Below are 16,658 nucleotides of genomic sequence, written 5' to 3'. Positions count from 1 at the left end.
GAAAGGCTGCGGGGTTCAGACTGCACCCAGTGTGAGGCACGTGCACCAGTGGATCAATTTCTGAATAGGTTTTTATAAACATGTATAAATCAATTACAGGCACTTGAAATGTCTTTGGCTGGAAAAACCCAACATTGCAAGAGAATGTATTCACAGAGTGTTCAGGCCCAGGCTGGCGTCAGCAGGCAGTACTTACGGTTTACTCCGTCTCTCTCAGAAAACGGGCAGCTGTGGGATTAGGCATCAGCCAAAGCAACCTTCTCAGGACAAAATTCAGTGCTCTGAGGCAATTTGCTAGGTTTGCCCTTAATAACCGCAGAGCAAAACCTTGTTGTCACCATCACGAAGAGGAAGTAACTGGTGTGCATGAGGTGCATATTTATTAATGAACCGTCATCATCTGGAACAATAACTGTAAGCTTGGGATTAAAGTGTGATAGACTTTTCCAATGGCCCCCTTATAACACCAGAAAGGATTGCAATCTTGAGCATATTTTGTGTTGGCATCTCTAGCAGTCATGAAGATTGGGTACCAGAGTGTGGCATTGCTGTGGGCATCCAGAACACAGTGCAGTGGCTGTACTGTGACGGGGAACACACCAGGGTTGGCTGTGAGCGACATGCAGGCTGTGAACGCCATCTGCTCACAGTGACTGAAGGGCACAGCCATCCGTGTGCCAAGCAGCTGGCAGGGTAAAGCTAATGTTTATCTCTTTGTGGGCTTCCCTGCATGAGAGTCCAATCTGATGCCCTAAGATGGTCGAGTACAGATGGGTGACATTGCGAGAGGACCCTCCAAAGGGTGTGAGTAGGTCCAGGGTGAGGGTGATTGCAACTGAGATGTTAACAGGGCCTGAATCCTCCAGTGCCTGTGGGGACTGGGTGGACACTCTGCCTGCCCACTGGTCACTGTGCTTCCCAGAGTCACGGTGTCATTTGTGAGATGCTTTAATGTTTCATTCTCTGATACACAAAAGTCCAAGTCATTAAACTGCAGCAGAAAAGTATTCCAGTCCTCTGCCATTCCAGGTGACTTAATCTCCTTGATTTTGAAGAAGTAGCCCAAGGTCAGGAAAGCTATTGCCAGGGCGCTTACACTGATCATCAAGACCACCAGGGGAGGCCCACTGCTGATGGCAGTGTCAGGTTCTCCAGGAGTTTGATGTCTGGTCATCCACCTCACGTCCGGGGCAGCAGTGTGCCCCGGGCCAAGCCTGTGGCCGCTCCACCCTCACTCGTGCTGGGTCTGGGCCACTTGGCACCATCCTCTCTGCTGCTCTGGGAGCAGCACAGACACAAGGACCAGATGCCCAGCCAGGTGCATGCAGCTGTGGCACGGGTTGGTCAGGGTCTCGCAGCCATGGTTTCCCCTTATTATATTCTTTATTCCTGTGTTATTTTAATTGCAACACCTCAGCTAATGAAGAAACAAGTTCACGTCTGGGTATTTCTAAGCAACGTAACCAGTTTGCCACCTTGATCATCCTAGCTAATAAAAGAGTAATATGCAAATTGACCATCACTCCAACACACAAGATGGCCGCCCCCATGTGGTCAAAGATCCTGCCCCCATGTGGACACAAGATGGCCACCACAGATGGCCAGCAGGGGAGGGCAGTTGTGGGCAATCAGGCCAGTAGGGGAGGGCAGTTAGGGGGGGACCGGGTCAGCAGAGGAGGGCAGTTGGGGGGGACCAGGCCTACAGGGGAGGGCAGTTGGGGGGGACCAGGCCTGGATGGGAGGGCAGTTGGGGGTGACCAGGCCAGCAGGGGAGGGCAGTTAGGGGCAATCGGGCCTGCAGGAGAGCAGTTAGTCGTCGATCAGGCTGGCAGAGGAGTGGTTAGGGGGTGATCAGGCTGGCAGGCAGAAGCGGTTAGGGGCAATCAGGCAGGCAGGCAGGTAGGCAGGCAAGCTGTTGGGAGCCAGCAGTCCTGGATTCTGAGAAGGATGTCTGACTGCCCATTGTGGGATCGGGCCTAAATGGGCTGTCGGACATCCCTCGAGGGGTCCCAGATTGGAGAGAGTGCAGGCTGGGCTGAGGGACACACACACACACACACACACACACACACACACACACCCCATGCACGAATTTCGTGCACCGGGCCTCTCTCTAGTCTATATAATAAAAGCCTAAGCGACTGTTACAGCAGAATGTTCAGAACAAGTGGTCACTATGATGTGCACTGACCACCAGGGGCAGACACTCAGTGCAGGAGCTGCCCCCTGGTGGTCAGTGTGCTCCCACAGGGGAAGTGCTGCTCAGCCAGAAGCCAGGCTCATAGCTGGCAAGCACAGTGGTGGTGGCAGAAGCCTCTCCTGACTTTGTGGCAGTGCTAAGGAGCAGCAAGCTGAGTGGTAAGGACCAGCGAGCAGGCAGGTGGTAAGGAGAGAGGGGTTCTGGACTACAAGAGGGATGTCCAACTGCCGGCTTAGGAGGACATCCCCTATGGGGTCCTGGACTGAGGGGACTGCAAGGACTGTGAGGACTGCGAGGAGAAAGAGAATTATTACCTGGGTGCATTAGAGGAAAACTACAAAACAAAACAAAAACAAAAACAAAGGCAAAGAACATCTTAAAAGTAGTCAGAAGAAAACCAGCAGCAGACATTCCCCAAGGCGTCCCAGACTGCAAGAGGGCAAAGGCCGGGCTGAGAGAACCCCCAACAGTGCACGAATTTCATGTACTGGGCCTCAGGTTAAAATAATAATAATGCTAAAAATCTCAGGAAAGCAGCCATAGTTCTGGAGATGTGAATACATACAACTCTCCTACAACACTGGTGGACCCTTGCTATGGAAGGAAAGGAATGATGTTCCCATTTCTTCCAGCTTCTTTTTTCTTGTCCATTCCAGACTTCCTGTGAAAATGACTTCCACTAATTGCATATGCTTTTCCTTGCTTCCCATCCTCAGACTATCTCGAGAATGACAATAACTACACAAATTAGCTTTTCCAGGGGAGGTCTTTATAAACATTCAAACAAGTGTCTTCACCTTGGTATTTTGTGGGCGTTAAAAAAGCCTCGCGATATGAGCCTCCTGGGAGCACCAGGTGTAGTCCCTTACCCCCAAGTCAGATATTTACCAACACTCTTTCATAGACCAAAGAACCATGCAGTATATACAGTGTGTCTGCACCATCAAAAGGTTGTTTCTCTAGTCTAGACCAGTGGTTCTCAAAGTATGGTCTCCAGACCACCAGGATTGGCATCTCATGGGGAACTTGTTAGAAATGCAAATTCCAGCCCTGGCCAGAGCATCGTCCCAATATGCCAAGGCTTCAGGTTCAATGCCCAGACAGGGCACATATAAGAATCAACTAATGAATGCATAAGTAAGTGGAACAATAAGTCTCTCTCTCTCCCTCTCTTTCTTTCTCCTCCCATCCTTCCTCTCTAAAATCAATCAATCTTTTTTTTTTTTTTTTTTTTAAAAAAAAGAGCCTTGGCTGTTTTGCTCAGTAATTAGACCACTGGCCCATAGACTGAAGGGATGCAGTTTTTTAAAAAATATATATATTTTCATTGATTTCAGAGAGAAAGGGAGAGGGAGAAAGAGACAGAAACATCAATGATGAGAGAGAATCATTGATTGGCAGCCTCCTGCACGCCCCCTACTGGGGATCGAGCCTGCAACACAAGCATGTGTCCTTGACCAGAATTGAACCTGGGACCTTTCAGTCCATAGGCCGATGCTCTATCCACTGAGCCAAACCAGCTAGGGCTGGAGTTGCAGTTTTGATTCTGGTCGAGGGCACATACCTCAGTTGCATGCTCAATCCCTGGCCCCGGTCAGGGAGCATGGGGGAAGCAACCAATCGATGTGTTCCTCTCACATGGATGTTTCTCTCTGTCTCATCCCCCTCCCTTGCACTCTCTCTAAAAATCAATGGGAAAAATATCCTTGGTTAAGGATTAACAAAACAAAACAAAAAAAAGAGAAAGAAAAGAAAAGAAGTGCAAATTATAGAGCTTCACTTCAGGCCCGATGAATCAGAATTCGGGATGTGAGTACCAGCAATGCTTTTTGTTTGTTTGTTTTGTTTTTTGTTTTGTTAATCCTCACCTGAGGAAACCCTCCAGGTGATTCTGATACTTGCTAGAGTTTGAGAACCACAGATAATTATGTTTCTGGTCACAGGAGAGAGTAGTGTAAAAAGTGTAGATTGTAGAGTCAGTGAAAGAGAAATACCACATGATCTCACTCATTTATGGAAAATAAAGAACATTATAACCTGATGAACAAAAAGATAGATACAGAGGCAGAGAAGCATCGAACAGACTGTCAAATTACAGCAGGAAGGCTGGGGAGGGGGGAGGGAGGTAAGAGATCAACCGAAGGACTTGTATGCATGCATATAAGCATAATCAATGGACACAAGACACTGGGGGGTGAGGGCATGTATGGGAGTGGGGTGGGAGGGGCAATGGCGGGATATGGACACATGTAATACCTTAATCAATAAAACAAATTTTTTAAAAAGTGTAGATTCCAGGGCCAGACTTTCTGACTTCAAATTCCTGGTCTCCCACTAACTACATTTTAATGTACACATTGCTTCACTTTCCTGTGCCTCTGTTTCCTATCTGTAAAATGAGGTTAGTGGTCATATACCGATGCACAGGATGGTTGTAAGAATGAAATACATTGTTTTTGCTCATTGTTAGCTACTTTGTGAGGTTTAACAACTCACTGAGGCGGCTCCTTCTGAGGAAGGGTGATCTGGCGCAAGCTCTGCCCTGGGCAAACCCCTTTCCTTCCCAGAGACACAGCGACTTCCTCTGTACACGAGACAGTTACATCTGAGCCACTTACCTCACTGGGCTGGTGTGAAGACAGAGTGAGAAAATGTGTAAGTTCTTGGTAAACGGAAAGTGCTATTTAAGGCAAACATATGCCACACTCACCCGCGTGAATATGATTTCCCGTCATCAGGTGGAGTTCGAACTATCTCTAGGTTTCTTTCCATCAGCTGGTCACCGTGCCCCTTGTTCAGAGCACTCGATTCATTCTGAGAGCAGCTGCCATAGTCTACAAGCTATTTCCCTCGTGTCTTGTGTAGTACTCATTTCCATACTTCTTCTCTTTTCTTCTTCTTTTTTTTTTCTGGTACTTCTTTAGATGCCAGACATTATCTCTCCTCTTTGGTGACATCATTCTCACTAAATAAATATTTGTTACTTCCCCAGTAGTTTCTATCTGAGTTTAAAACATGCCATATTTAGCAGAATGAATTACTTGTTGATACCCTTTAAACTTATATAGAGGAAGGATACTGAAGTTGCATTACAATAATAACTCTTTATTGAGCAACTGTTAGGAACAAGGTACTATGCTAGAGCTCCACGTATCTTATTTCATTTGTTTCTCAAAACAATCCTGATGCACGTGCTACAGCTCTCCGTGTTTCACACATAAGACAACCACGGCCAAGAGCGGTTAAGGAACTTGACCAAAGCTTTCCAGCAAGGATTTCTTTCTTTCTTTCTTTCTTTTTTATTCCAAGAGTTCTTTCAATGGGCTCACCCTGTAAAACAAAATCCTAAAACCATCTTGTCCTGAATTTATTTGGCACTTTAAAAACTGAACATAGTCAAAGGTGAATGAACCAGCTCATGTCACACGACTTTCAATAAGAAAACCTGTGTTTGGGTCAGGTTTGAGTGACATTGAAAAAGGAGTGCTCAAGAAGTATTTCGTCCTTCACTCCCTCTCTGTCACCATCAAGATCAAGGCTGTGCTTCAGATGGGTACCTAACTTTCCCTAAATGAACTGAAACTAAATGACCAGTTCCATCACATTAAACAATTATTGTTCTGTTAAACTTACCACAGTGCTTTATTTGTTCTCCAACCCCACCCCTAAGGCACATAATTTTTTAACCAAATGAAATGACATCACTTGTCCATTCAAAAACCTCTCTTATTAACTTTTATATGCCTTTCATCATTTATTTTTGTCTTTGTTGTTTTGTTTCTGTTAATGTTAATCCTCACCCAAGGATATTTTTTTTCCATTGATTTTTAGGAAGGGAGGGGGAAGAGAGAGAAAAAGAGAAAAATCAATGTGAGAAGGACACATTGATTGGTTGCCTCCTGCACAAGCCCTGACCAGGATCAGGGATTGAACCTGCAACTCAGGTATTTGCTCTTGACCGGAAATAGAACCTGCAACCCTTCAGTGTATGGGCTGACACTCTAACCACTGAGCAAACAGGTCAGGGCTTGGCAAATTATTTTGAAAGAAACTCCAGACATGATGTCATTTCAGCTCTACATACCTGATGAGGGAGAGAGAGATAAAGATAGAGAGAGAGAGAGAGACAGATATGAAGAGGAGGGGACATAGATGTATGAGAGAAACGTAGATGTGTGAGAAAAACATCCATCGGTTGCCTCCCATATGCACCCCTACTAGGGATCAAACCCAAAACCTTTTGGTGCATGGGACAATGCTCCAACCAACTGAGCCACACCAAACAGGACTGTTTCAACTCTTGCAGTAGATTTTGTAAAGGTCCTTAGCTGGAGAGTATGCATTTATGGAGTGCTAGTCTGGATGAAAATAGCATTATAACATAAAATGCACCATTAATACTTTAAAACCCAGTATGATTTATATTTATATAAATAACATAAAAGAAGCCAATTAAACCAAAGTCACTGGAGTGTAAATAACATAAAAACTTATTGTTCTGTGAGCTATGAAGATAAACTAATAATGAAAGTATTTATCATATGTCTAACAACCAAGCAGGTACGAGTGGGTTAAGCAGACTGCAGGGGGAAAACATTTTTATTTTTCTGACATCTCCTAAATGCAGCACAACATTTTGGCCCAATTCAGATCCATTTGAAATGTGACTTTATATCTGAAAGTTGCCTTTTGTCCATTTGAGTAATTAATAATTTTAAGTGTAACAAGGACATCTTGATTCAAACACTTTGTAATATGACTGGGAAGATATTTAAAATTCATTACAGTACATTAAACTCGCAGTGAACAGTTAGCTTCATTGCAAAATAAATAAATAGCCACTTTGCTTTGATCAGCAGAAATTCTGATAAAATCAGCAAAACACCAATTAAAATGTGAAAAATGTCACCTACCGTAGTTATTCTAATGGAACATGGACTTAGAGGAAGGAACTGATTCAATGTTGATTTTCATGCCAGCTGTGGCTTCCAGATGTAAATCATTTTGCTTTTTGCTGGTGAAGCTGGCTAACTCCTTCCCAGGCCCTGGATTGGTCCTATGATTGAACCATTACATAACAAGGCAGCTCTTTTGGGGCTGCAATTGCATTCTCTTCATTTTCTGGCAAATCATTGTTTTCTTTAGATGTTTTACCATGACCAAATGATCCACAGTTGTTCCTGTCACATGTGGACACTGTCTGGGGTTGAGGCCATCTCTCTTGGAAGAATCATGACATGACCCTTTGACCTTGCTTCTTGTCCTGTCAGTCATTTTAGTCCATCAGCACAATGCTGCTATCTGTCCACAATAATTCAGACTTCTGTCACAGCATGGCAAGCTCAAGTTCAGTACGTGTTTGTTCATTTCTAGTACTGAGCCTAGTGCTGGGTGCCAGGTGGTGCTCAATAAATGAGTCCTGGGAGTGATGCTGTTGTAATGAACTAGTTATTAATAACAGGAAAGGAGCAAAGGGAAGGCCAAATATGATGGGCATGTCACTTGAGCAGCTCTGCTAGAGAGCTGTAGCTTTAACTCCCCAGGGGTCCAACAGAGAGGAGATAGACAAGCACCCAGGGAATCTGGCTTTGGGAAGGTACTTGTCTGTCAGTCAGACTTGGGAACAGATCATTGGCCAGAATGGGTGTGGTTACTGCCAGGGCATGGAATTTGAGACATTTAATCACCTAGACCAGGGGTGGGGAACCTTTTTTCTGCCAAGGGCCATTTGGATATTTATAACATCATTCATGAGCCATACAAAATTATCACCTTAAAAATTAGCCTGCTATATTTGGTCAAACATTTAATTAACTCACCCCTAATGCCTTGGCAGGGCCAGACCAAATGATTTTGTGGGCCTTATATGGCCCGTAGGCTAGATGTTCCCCACCCTGACCTGAACAAAGGAGTTCGCTCTCTTGGTCTCTCTGGGTTCCTCTTGTGTTCTTGGTGTGTTGTGCTCTCCTGCATTCATGGCCATGTGGGCCCCCCACACAATGGACTGTAACTAGCCTGATGCTGAACTGGACCTGACTGCAATACGGAACGGAAACCCTGGACACTGGCTCTGATTTGAGCTCTACTGAAACCCCAGTTACACTTCTTCTATAACTGGATTAAGGGAAATGGGGCTTCGGAAACGCAAACATGTAATTCCACTTAAATAAAAATCATTTGTGCCCTGACTGGTTTGGCTCAGTGGATAGAGCGTTGGCCTGCAGACTGAAGGTTCCCAGGTTCAATTCCCGTCAAGGGCATGTACCTTGGTTGCGGGCACATCCCCAGTGGGGGGTGTGCAGGAGGCAGCTGATCGATGTTTCTCTCTCCTCGATGTTTCTAGCTCTCCATCCCTCTCCCTTCCTCTCTGTAAAAAATCAATAAAATATATTTTAAAAAAATCATTTGTTCTCCCAGGCAAGTCTCAGCAAATTCTTTTTCTTGAGATATTGTAAGGACTCCACCCCCAGCACTCATTGGGGAAAGGGATATATGAACTTCCCCGATAACAGAAGGACGGAGGAGGCCCACCTGAACTTCAATTTCTTTCAGTGAATTCTATGGCAGGTGCTTGGACCTCCTGCTCTCAGATTCCAGAAATCAATTGTCAGGTCCTCAGACCTCCATAATAAAGGGGGTAATTATGGTGAAAGAGGAAAAAACTGTTAATTGAACACCCTCTTCATGGAATTAAAAGAAAAAAAAGAATTGCTTTGAACTGCAAGATGTGTTTTCTTTCCTGTCTGTAGGCAGATTCTTCCTGACAGAAACCATGAATTCATTTCTAACAATTATTGTGGAATCTGTCAGTTCCAGCTACTTCAGAAATCAGTAATAGAAAAACAAATGTGCAAAAATGAAAAAAATTATGCTGTGTCGTGAGCACTGTTTTCTTCTTTTGATTGTTTCCCCAAAATGTTGTTTCATCCTCCTTTCAATAATTACACACAATAGATATTTAAGAAGAAATGTTATGATAAGATCCTCAGCATGGAACCTGACCCATTTGCAAATGAACTTGCTCATTTTGCAATTAGGAGATGGAGACTATGTTCAAGCAAATTCACAAACACCAAAATTAAATTTAAATACCTCAGGCAACCATAATGAATTTAAATTTAGATGAAATAACAGTAATTTTACTGAGTTTAAAACAACTAATTGTTTGGGATCTGCTTACACTCATTTGAAGTTTTGTCCAATTATTACCACTGCATTTCACACCTTGAATTTATATTTTTGCTATAGTTAGGATGTTCTTTTTAATAACAAGGGGGTGACAAAATTGGATCTCTCACCCTCTATGTTACAGGTTAATTATATAACCACACTCTTCTGAGGTTGCCTCTAAGAATCATAGCCTTTATTCTCGTTGACCAGTTACCAATAATGAATTGAGGGTTCTAGTTCCAGGGGAAAAGGCAGAAAAAGATGACAAGGGGATGAACTTATAATAAGACAAGTTCTGCACATATGCCTTAATATACACATTGCAAAACTCAACCTTGAATATGTCTGTATGAACTTAAGACTGTTATTTGTACCTTTAAAGAAAAGTTAGACACATGATCTTATCGGCAACTGGTCATTTGGTTTCATTTCATTAGAAAGCATGATGGTGTAGTGCTGTGGTCGGCAAACTGCGGCTCGCGAGCCACATGCGGCTCTTTGGCCCCTTGAGTGTGGCTTTTCCACAAAATACCACGGCCTGGGCAAGTCTATTTTGAAGAAGTGGTGTTAGAAGAAGTTTAAGTTTAAAAAATTTGGCTCTCAAAAGAAATGTCAATTGTTGTACTGTTGCGGCTCGCGAGCCACATGCGGCTCTTTGGCCCCTTGAGTGTGGCTTTTCCACAAAATACCACGGCCTGGGCAAGTCTATTTTGAAGAAGTGGTGTTAGAAGAAGTTTAAGTTTAAAAAATTTGGCTCTCAAAAGAAATGTCAATTGTTGTACTGTTGATATTTGGCTCTGTTGACTAATGAGTTTGCCGACCACTGGTGTAGTGAAATCAGAAAGGTCTTTGTGAAGACTCCAACCACCCCGATCCACCACATGTTTGCTGTGATCTCAGGGAAGTACCTTCACCTCTAAGTCCCATTTTTCTGTAAAATGGGATAATAATATTCCTAATTGGAAGAATTGTGAGGCCTGGATGATCATAAATATAAAGCACGTAGGATAATGCTCAGCACACAATAATCACTCAATAAACTCCAGCCACTAGAATTATGCACTCTTGTGCCATATTTACAAAGCAACAGCAGCCCTGCCGGTGCGCTCACTGGTTGAGCACTGAGCTATGAACTGGGAGGTCACAGTGGGTTCCACCCCCAGAGGAGGCATATAGGAGGCAGCCGATCAATGAGTCTCTCTCATCATTGATGTTTCCATCTCTCTCTCTCTCTCCCTCTTCCTTCCTCTCCGAAATCAATAAAAATATATTTTAAAAAAAAAGCAACACCAGGCAAGTGAATAAGATGCAAGTCTTGGTCCTCCAAAGCATTGCCATATGTAGCAAAGAAAAATATAGGATGCAATATTTGGGAGATACTTGTACTAAAGAGTTATTCAGTGTCTGTCTGAAATGCAAATTTTATGGGGCATCCTGTATTTTACCTGGCAATTTAGTGCTTAAGTTCTGATACTTAAAGACATTATGATTTCATATTTTCCTTTAAATACTTGGGGATCGAGTAAAGGGCAGGTTAGAAATGAAATGTTTCGATTATTGCCTTAATTCTTCGCTTCATTTTGGGCATAGAGAAAGCAAGCTGCCACAGTCACTCTGGATGTCCTTGGGTACCATGACAAGCAATCAACATCACCTATGCTGGCTGATCATTCAGAGGATATGATGCCCTTGTTTATAGCACCTTCAATTCCAAAGACATTTTTACTTGACTAATTCACTGTTTCATACCAGGCAGGGGGCAGGGAGGAAATCATTCAAACTAAATGCAACTCTGAAGTTCAGTTACTTGGCTTGGAAAACAGCAGATAAATTGACAACTGCAAATGGTCTGAAATGTGAATGATTCTTTTTCCACTTCAACTAAATCTATTGAGCACACCCAAATAATTTAAAAGTGCTGAAAATAAGCAGTATTGGGGATTAATGAAAGCAATATATTCACTTTGTTGCATTTATTATTTTTAAATTATAGTACTCCCTCTTGAAGGAATGCAATGAGGTTGAAATGAAGCAATTTTGTTGTTAAATATTGTCATTTAGAATAAAAAGCATGAGACTCTGGAAATGAAACAGTACAGCTGCTGCTGTTTTCCATTTATCCTTAGTTTTTTTTCAAGTGAATAAAAAAAATAAAAAATGGTAATCGCAAGGAAGTTCAGCATCTCAGTGGTCGCATGAGGGATGGGTCAGACTTGGCACAAAAGTTGCTCAGGACGTGAGGACCAAGGAGGCAGAGATGGGTGTTCAGATCCCTGGCACTCCTTCTGGGGCTCAGCTAGCAATGGCCCTTCCTGCTCGTGGCCTGGTTCTGACTTAGTACCCTCAAGAACAGTGTGGGTCACGGAAAGTAGAGAGATGTGGGCATCAGGATGTTCTTTGGGGTCACAGACCGTATCCTTACAGAACTTAGATCTAGTAAAGGAGACAGAAACAAAGTATTTTACTTCAGGTGATTAGTGTTGTGAAAGGAAAATGGACTTTTTGACTGTGTGACTTAAGGCACGTTACTCATCTCCTCTGAGCTTCATTTGCCTTATCTAAAGAATGGAAAATAGATGCTACCTGCAGGGTCCTTGTGAGGACTGGAAATGATGCGTGCGAAGGGCACAGTTCCTGGCGAACAGAAATGGTAACTGTAATTGTTTTCATTGCTATTATTTCCATTATAGTTTCTGCTCTGTCTTGTTAGAAATGGAAACCAGTAAAGGTAGGGTTGGTAAAACTTATATCTGAAATTCAGCGCCAAATTGCCAGATGAAGTTCAGGATGCCCAGTTAAATATGAATTTCAGATAAACAATGTATAATTTTTTAGCATACGTATGTCCCACACAATATATGGAACATGCTCATAACTTTAACAGAATCATTTATTGCTTGTCTGAAATTCAAATTTAACTAGGCATCCTGCATTCCCTATCCCCAAACATGGCAACTTTAAGCAACTGGTCCCTTCTAAGAAGCCTGCTGAAATTAAAATCCTTCTGAGTCAAGTTCTCCTTTCCTGCTAATTTTTTTGTAATGTTGATGCTTTTTTGATTTCCTTTTCTTTTTAAATTTGTGTGTGATAGCAAATTCTTTATTGGAGAAAAGATACGGCATGCTAATATTCTCAGGGTAGTTTGGTATTCCTTGGAGCAAAGTTGATGCGCATGGGATCACTTGGAGAGTCTCCTCATCCATAAAATGGGTGCAAAGTACAGTGACTCAGCTTACAGCTCATTGTGGATGGCAGGCTCTAAAGTATGTGGGGAAGTAGAGGTGCAGCTTGGCACAAGTAAGTTATTACTATTATTCCCTTGGAAAGGAAAGCTATTATTGTTATTACTCAGTCATTCATTCAACAAACATTCATTGAGTTCTTATGATATGGCAGACATAAGCTGAGGCACAGGGAATAAAACCATAAGGAACCCCCCACTTGTTGGGAAGTTCTATATGGCACAGACCCTATCCCTCACAGAATTTCCTTCTTAATGGGGGAAGAAAAACAAATACTTTACATCAGATGATGATAAATGCTAAGAAGGGCGAGGGCAGGAGGGTGTGGTTAGAGAGTGACCAGAAGTCGCTATGCTCAATAGGGTGGCTGGGGAAGGAAGGCAGTGCTGCTGAGTGACATTTGAGCAGAGTCAGGGAGCAAACCTGGGGAAAGAACATTATAGGAGGAGGGAACACTCAGTGCAAACACTCTGACGATACACATGAGTGCTTGACATGTCAGCGGAAAACCATTAGGGATAAGATTGATCAGGAAAACATATTTTGGTTTCCTCAAGACAGTTTACCTGGAAATGCTGGCCTCACAGAGACCTCAGGTTCTCAATTTCAACCCAATGGGAATCACTGCTTACAAAGCTTACATTGACAATCCCTTGTGTGTCTCAAGGTCTGAGAAAGTTCCACTTTGGGAGCCTATTTTTTTAAATAAATCTTTATTGTTCAGATTATTACAGGTGTTCCTCTCCCCCCCCCCCCATAGCTCCCCTCCAACTGATTCCCCACCCCACCCCATGCCCTTACCCCCCGCCACTGTCTTCATCCATAGGTGTAAGATTTTTGTCCAAACTCTTTTCGCACCCCTCACACCCTCTTCCCCCTGAGAATTGTCAGTCCACTCCCTTTCTATGTCCCTGATTCTATTATATTCATCAGTCCATTCTGTTCATCAGATTTTTTATTCACTTGATTTTTAGATTCACTTGTTGGTAGGTATGTATTTGTCGTCATTTTGTTGTTCATAATTTTTATCTTTACCTTTTTCTTCTTCCTCTTCTTAGAGAATACCTGTCAGCATTTCATATAACCCTGGTTTGGTGGTGATGAACTCCTTTGGCTTTTTCTTGTCTGTGAAGCTCTTTATCTGACCTTCAATTCTGAATGATAGCTTTGCTGGGTAGAGTAATCTTGGTTGTAGGTTCTTGCTGTTCATCACTTTGAATATTTCTTGCCACTCCCTTCTGGTCTGCATAGTTTCTGTTGAGAAATCAGCTGACAGTCATATGGGTACTCCCTTATAGGTAACTAACTGTTTTTCTCTTGCTGCTTTCAAGATTCTCTTTGTCTTTTGCCCTTGGCATTTTAATTATGATGTGTCTTGGTGTGATCCTCTTTGGATTCCTCTTGCTTGGGGTTCTCTGCACTTCCTGGACTTGTAAGTCTATTTCTTTCACCAGGTAGGGAAAGTTTTCTGTCATTATTTCTTCTAATAGGTTTTCAATATTTTGCTCTCTCTCTTCTTCTGGCACCCCAATAATTCGGATGTTGGTACGCTTAAAGTTGTCCCAGAGGCTCCTTACACTATCTTCATATTTTTGGATTCTTTTTTCTTTTTGTTTTTCTGGTTGGGTGTTTTTTGTTTCCTCATACTTCAGATCTTTGGTTTGATTCTTGGGGTCCTTTGATCTACAGTTGAATTTCTGTATATTCTTTATTTCATACAGTGTATGCTTAATTTCTGACTGGTCCTTTTCCATTTTTTTGGCATTCTTATTAAGGCCCTTGAAGGTCTCACTAAGCTCCTCGGAGGTCTCATCAAGTTTCTCGGCGGTTTTTAGAAGATTCTTGAGTAACCTTATAAATGTGGTTTAGAACTCTTATGTCCAATAGTTTGCTTTCCTCCATTTCTTTCATTCATGACATGTTCTTTGTCTCCACATTTTGCTGCTTCCCTGTGTTGATGGAGTGGTTTTCTGTGGTAGGTGACCAGTGGTTCAGCCTATCACCTGAGGTGGACACTCTTGGTGCACCCCTTTGTGGGCTGAGTGCTAAGTCTTGGTGTAGTTAAGCCTTGATTGCTGTTGGTACACTGGGAGGAATTGACCTCCAGGTCAATTGTCTGTGAGGACCCGCTATGTCTATAATGGAAGAACTGCTGTGCTGGAGACACGCTTATGGGGCAGGACTTGCTTCAGTGGGGCTTTGGTGCTCACTGAGTCTGCCTCTTGAATGTGTCACTTATGGATGTGAGTAGTTGAAATCTGGTGTCATCTTGCACCGACCACTAGATACACTAGCTTCTGGATCTTCAATGGGGTGCAGGTCAGCTACTGTCTGAGGCCACCCAGCAGGAGCTACAGTGAGAACTATAGTTTTCTCCTCTTTGCTTGGGGTTTGGAGATTTTGGAGCTGTCTGACCAGAGCTGCAGTTTGTTAGGTTAAGCTGCAATAGGATGGACCATTTATATGCAAAAGCTGCTGCATGGAGCTTGGGTGGTTTTGTAGATTGTGCAGGGTGAGGTCTCAGGGAGTCACTAGGCTAGAGCGTGGCAAACAGTGATGGCTGCCAGTCAGCTGTCTCTGCGTCTCCGCGTTTCCAAGTCCCCAGGTCCCATGCCCCAGCGCAGTAAACAATGATTGCTGTGCGTACCTCTGCAAGAAAGCCACCCTCACTTTCTGACCCAGTGGCAGACAGTCCAGCTTCTCCCCGTAGGAGTTTGGGTCCCCAGCGTCTCCCCAGAGACTGGAGTTCAGAGTAATTGGGAGCTTGTCTCCCTTCGGGTTGAAAAAAGCAGCGCACCCAGTTGCCCGCCGCCAGCCTGATTTGTGCGCCTCTGTACCTCAGCTTTTCAGAGCTTGTGCACATCTCAATGCTCTTTTCTCTTTCCTTCTAGTTGTAGAACTTCCACTCAGCCAGCTTTCCCGTGGTTCTGGGTGATAGACGTTTTGTCTTTTAGTTGTAGTTTTGAAATTGTTGTGCGAGGCGGCAGTTTAGGTGTTTACCTTCGCCGCCATCTTGGTTCAGATCTGGGAGCCTATTTTTAAGGGGAGCAAATACTCTCTCAGCTGTGGCCACCGCCATTCTCTAGCCCCATGGAAATTAACAGGCAGTGTTCCCACAGCCACTGAAATATCACACCAAACATAGGACCTTACAGTGGGACAAGAGCTTCTGGCTTACCTCATCCAATTCTACCTGTTTTCTCTTTCAGCCATTTTTCTTTCTTAACTTTTAATTTCTACCCTTTGCCATATTAAATGATTATTACAAGATTCTGTCCCTTCCAGTGGCTTGTCTACAACCTGACTTCTGGCACTTGCCCATTATCTCTCCTTCTTAGTCATCCTGCAATGGTGTGAGTTGGTAAGATGACCTTTAGGAGAAGTCTAAATTCTTCTTCCTCTTCCCCTAGAGCTCTTGAAAGTGCTTTCAAGAATAGGGCAGAATTATTTAAAATAATCAAATTCATTTGTAATATGCCAGCACAGTTAGGTCTGATCAAATAATTGAATTGATACCCCGCCCCCAGGAACTGGCTTTTCAGGTTATTTCACTACGGACATTCCCTTTGCCAAGACCACATTTCACTTGTGGTGACCACATTCCATCATCTCCTCTCCGTGTATGCATAAAGAAGTCTCCGCCCAGAAAAAAAGCCCACCAACAGTCCTTTAAAAGCCACTGGCTCCTGTCACTGGGTACTGGAGCCATCCAGGCCTTCAGCCACCTGGTGTGCAGATGATCGAATAAATTCGTAATATCTCACCACTCTGGCCTCGTGTGTTCCTCCTTCGGCAACCTAACAAACACTATATTAAAGTGGGTCTTGGATTCAGTAATTGTATCTCATTCTCAAACAGTGTGAATATTTCTTTCATTTACATTACTGTCTTCTATATAAAGTATAAAGATCAGCTTCAGTAAGTTAACATGTTAGGATCATGTTCAGTGCTCTAAAGGGCTTCTTATTTTTCAAGTTCTTCGTATTCTTTCAGTAAATATTTGATCACTGTCGTGGTCAGTAGATTAGATACTAGCACATTTTCCA

The 16,658-nt window shown here is 43.2% G+C and overlaps 1 pseudogene across 1 annotated transcript; it reads right to left on the bottom strand.

The window, feature by feature from the left end:
• Positions 1 to 236: 236 nt before the first annotated feature.
• On the bottom strand, positions 237 to 15,691 carry LOC308234073 (transmembrane protein 248-like; annotated as a pseudogene). Its single transcript has 2 exons — positions 15,613 to 15,691; positions 237 to 1,166 (listed from the first exon to the last, which is right to left on the bottom strand). The product of its transcript is annotated as a transmembrane protein 248-like (transcript).
• Positions 15,692 to 16,658: the final 967 nt, after the last annotated feature.

The sequence above is a fragment of the Plecotus auritus genome (assembly GCF_963455305.1).
Source record: "Plecotus auritus genome assembly, chromosome: 1".
Classification (NCBI taxonomy): Eukaryota; Metazoa; Chordata; class Mammalia; order Chiroptera; family Vespertilionidae; genus Plecotus; species Plecotus auritus.
Note: the sequence above shows the minus strand (reverse complement) of the source record. Positions and strands in the feature narration are given on the sequence as shown.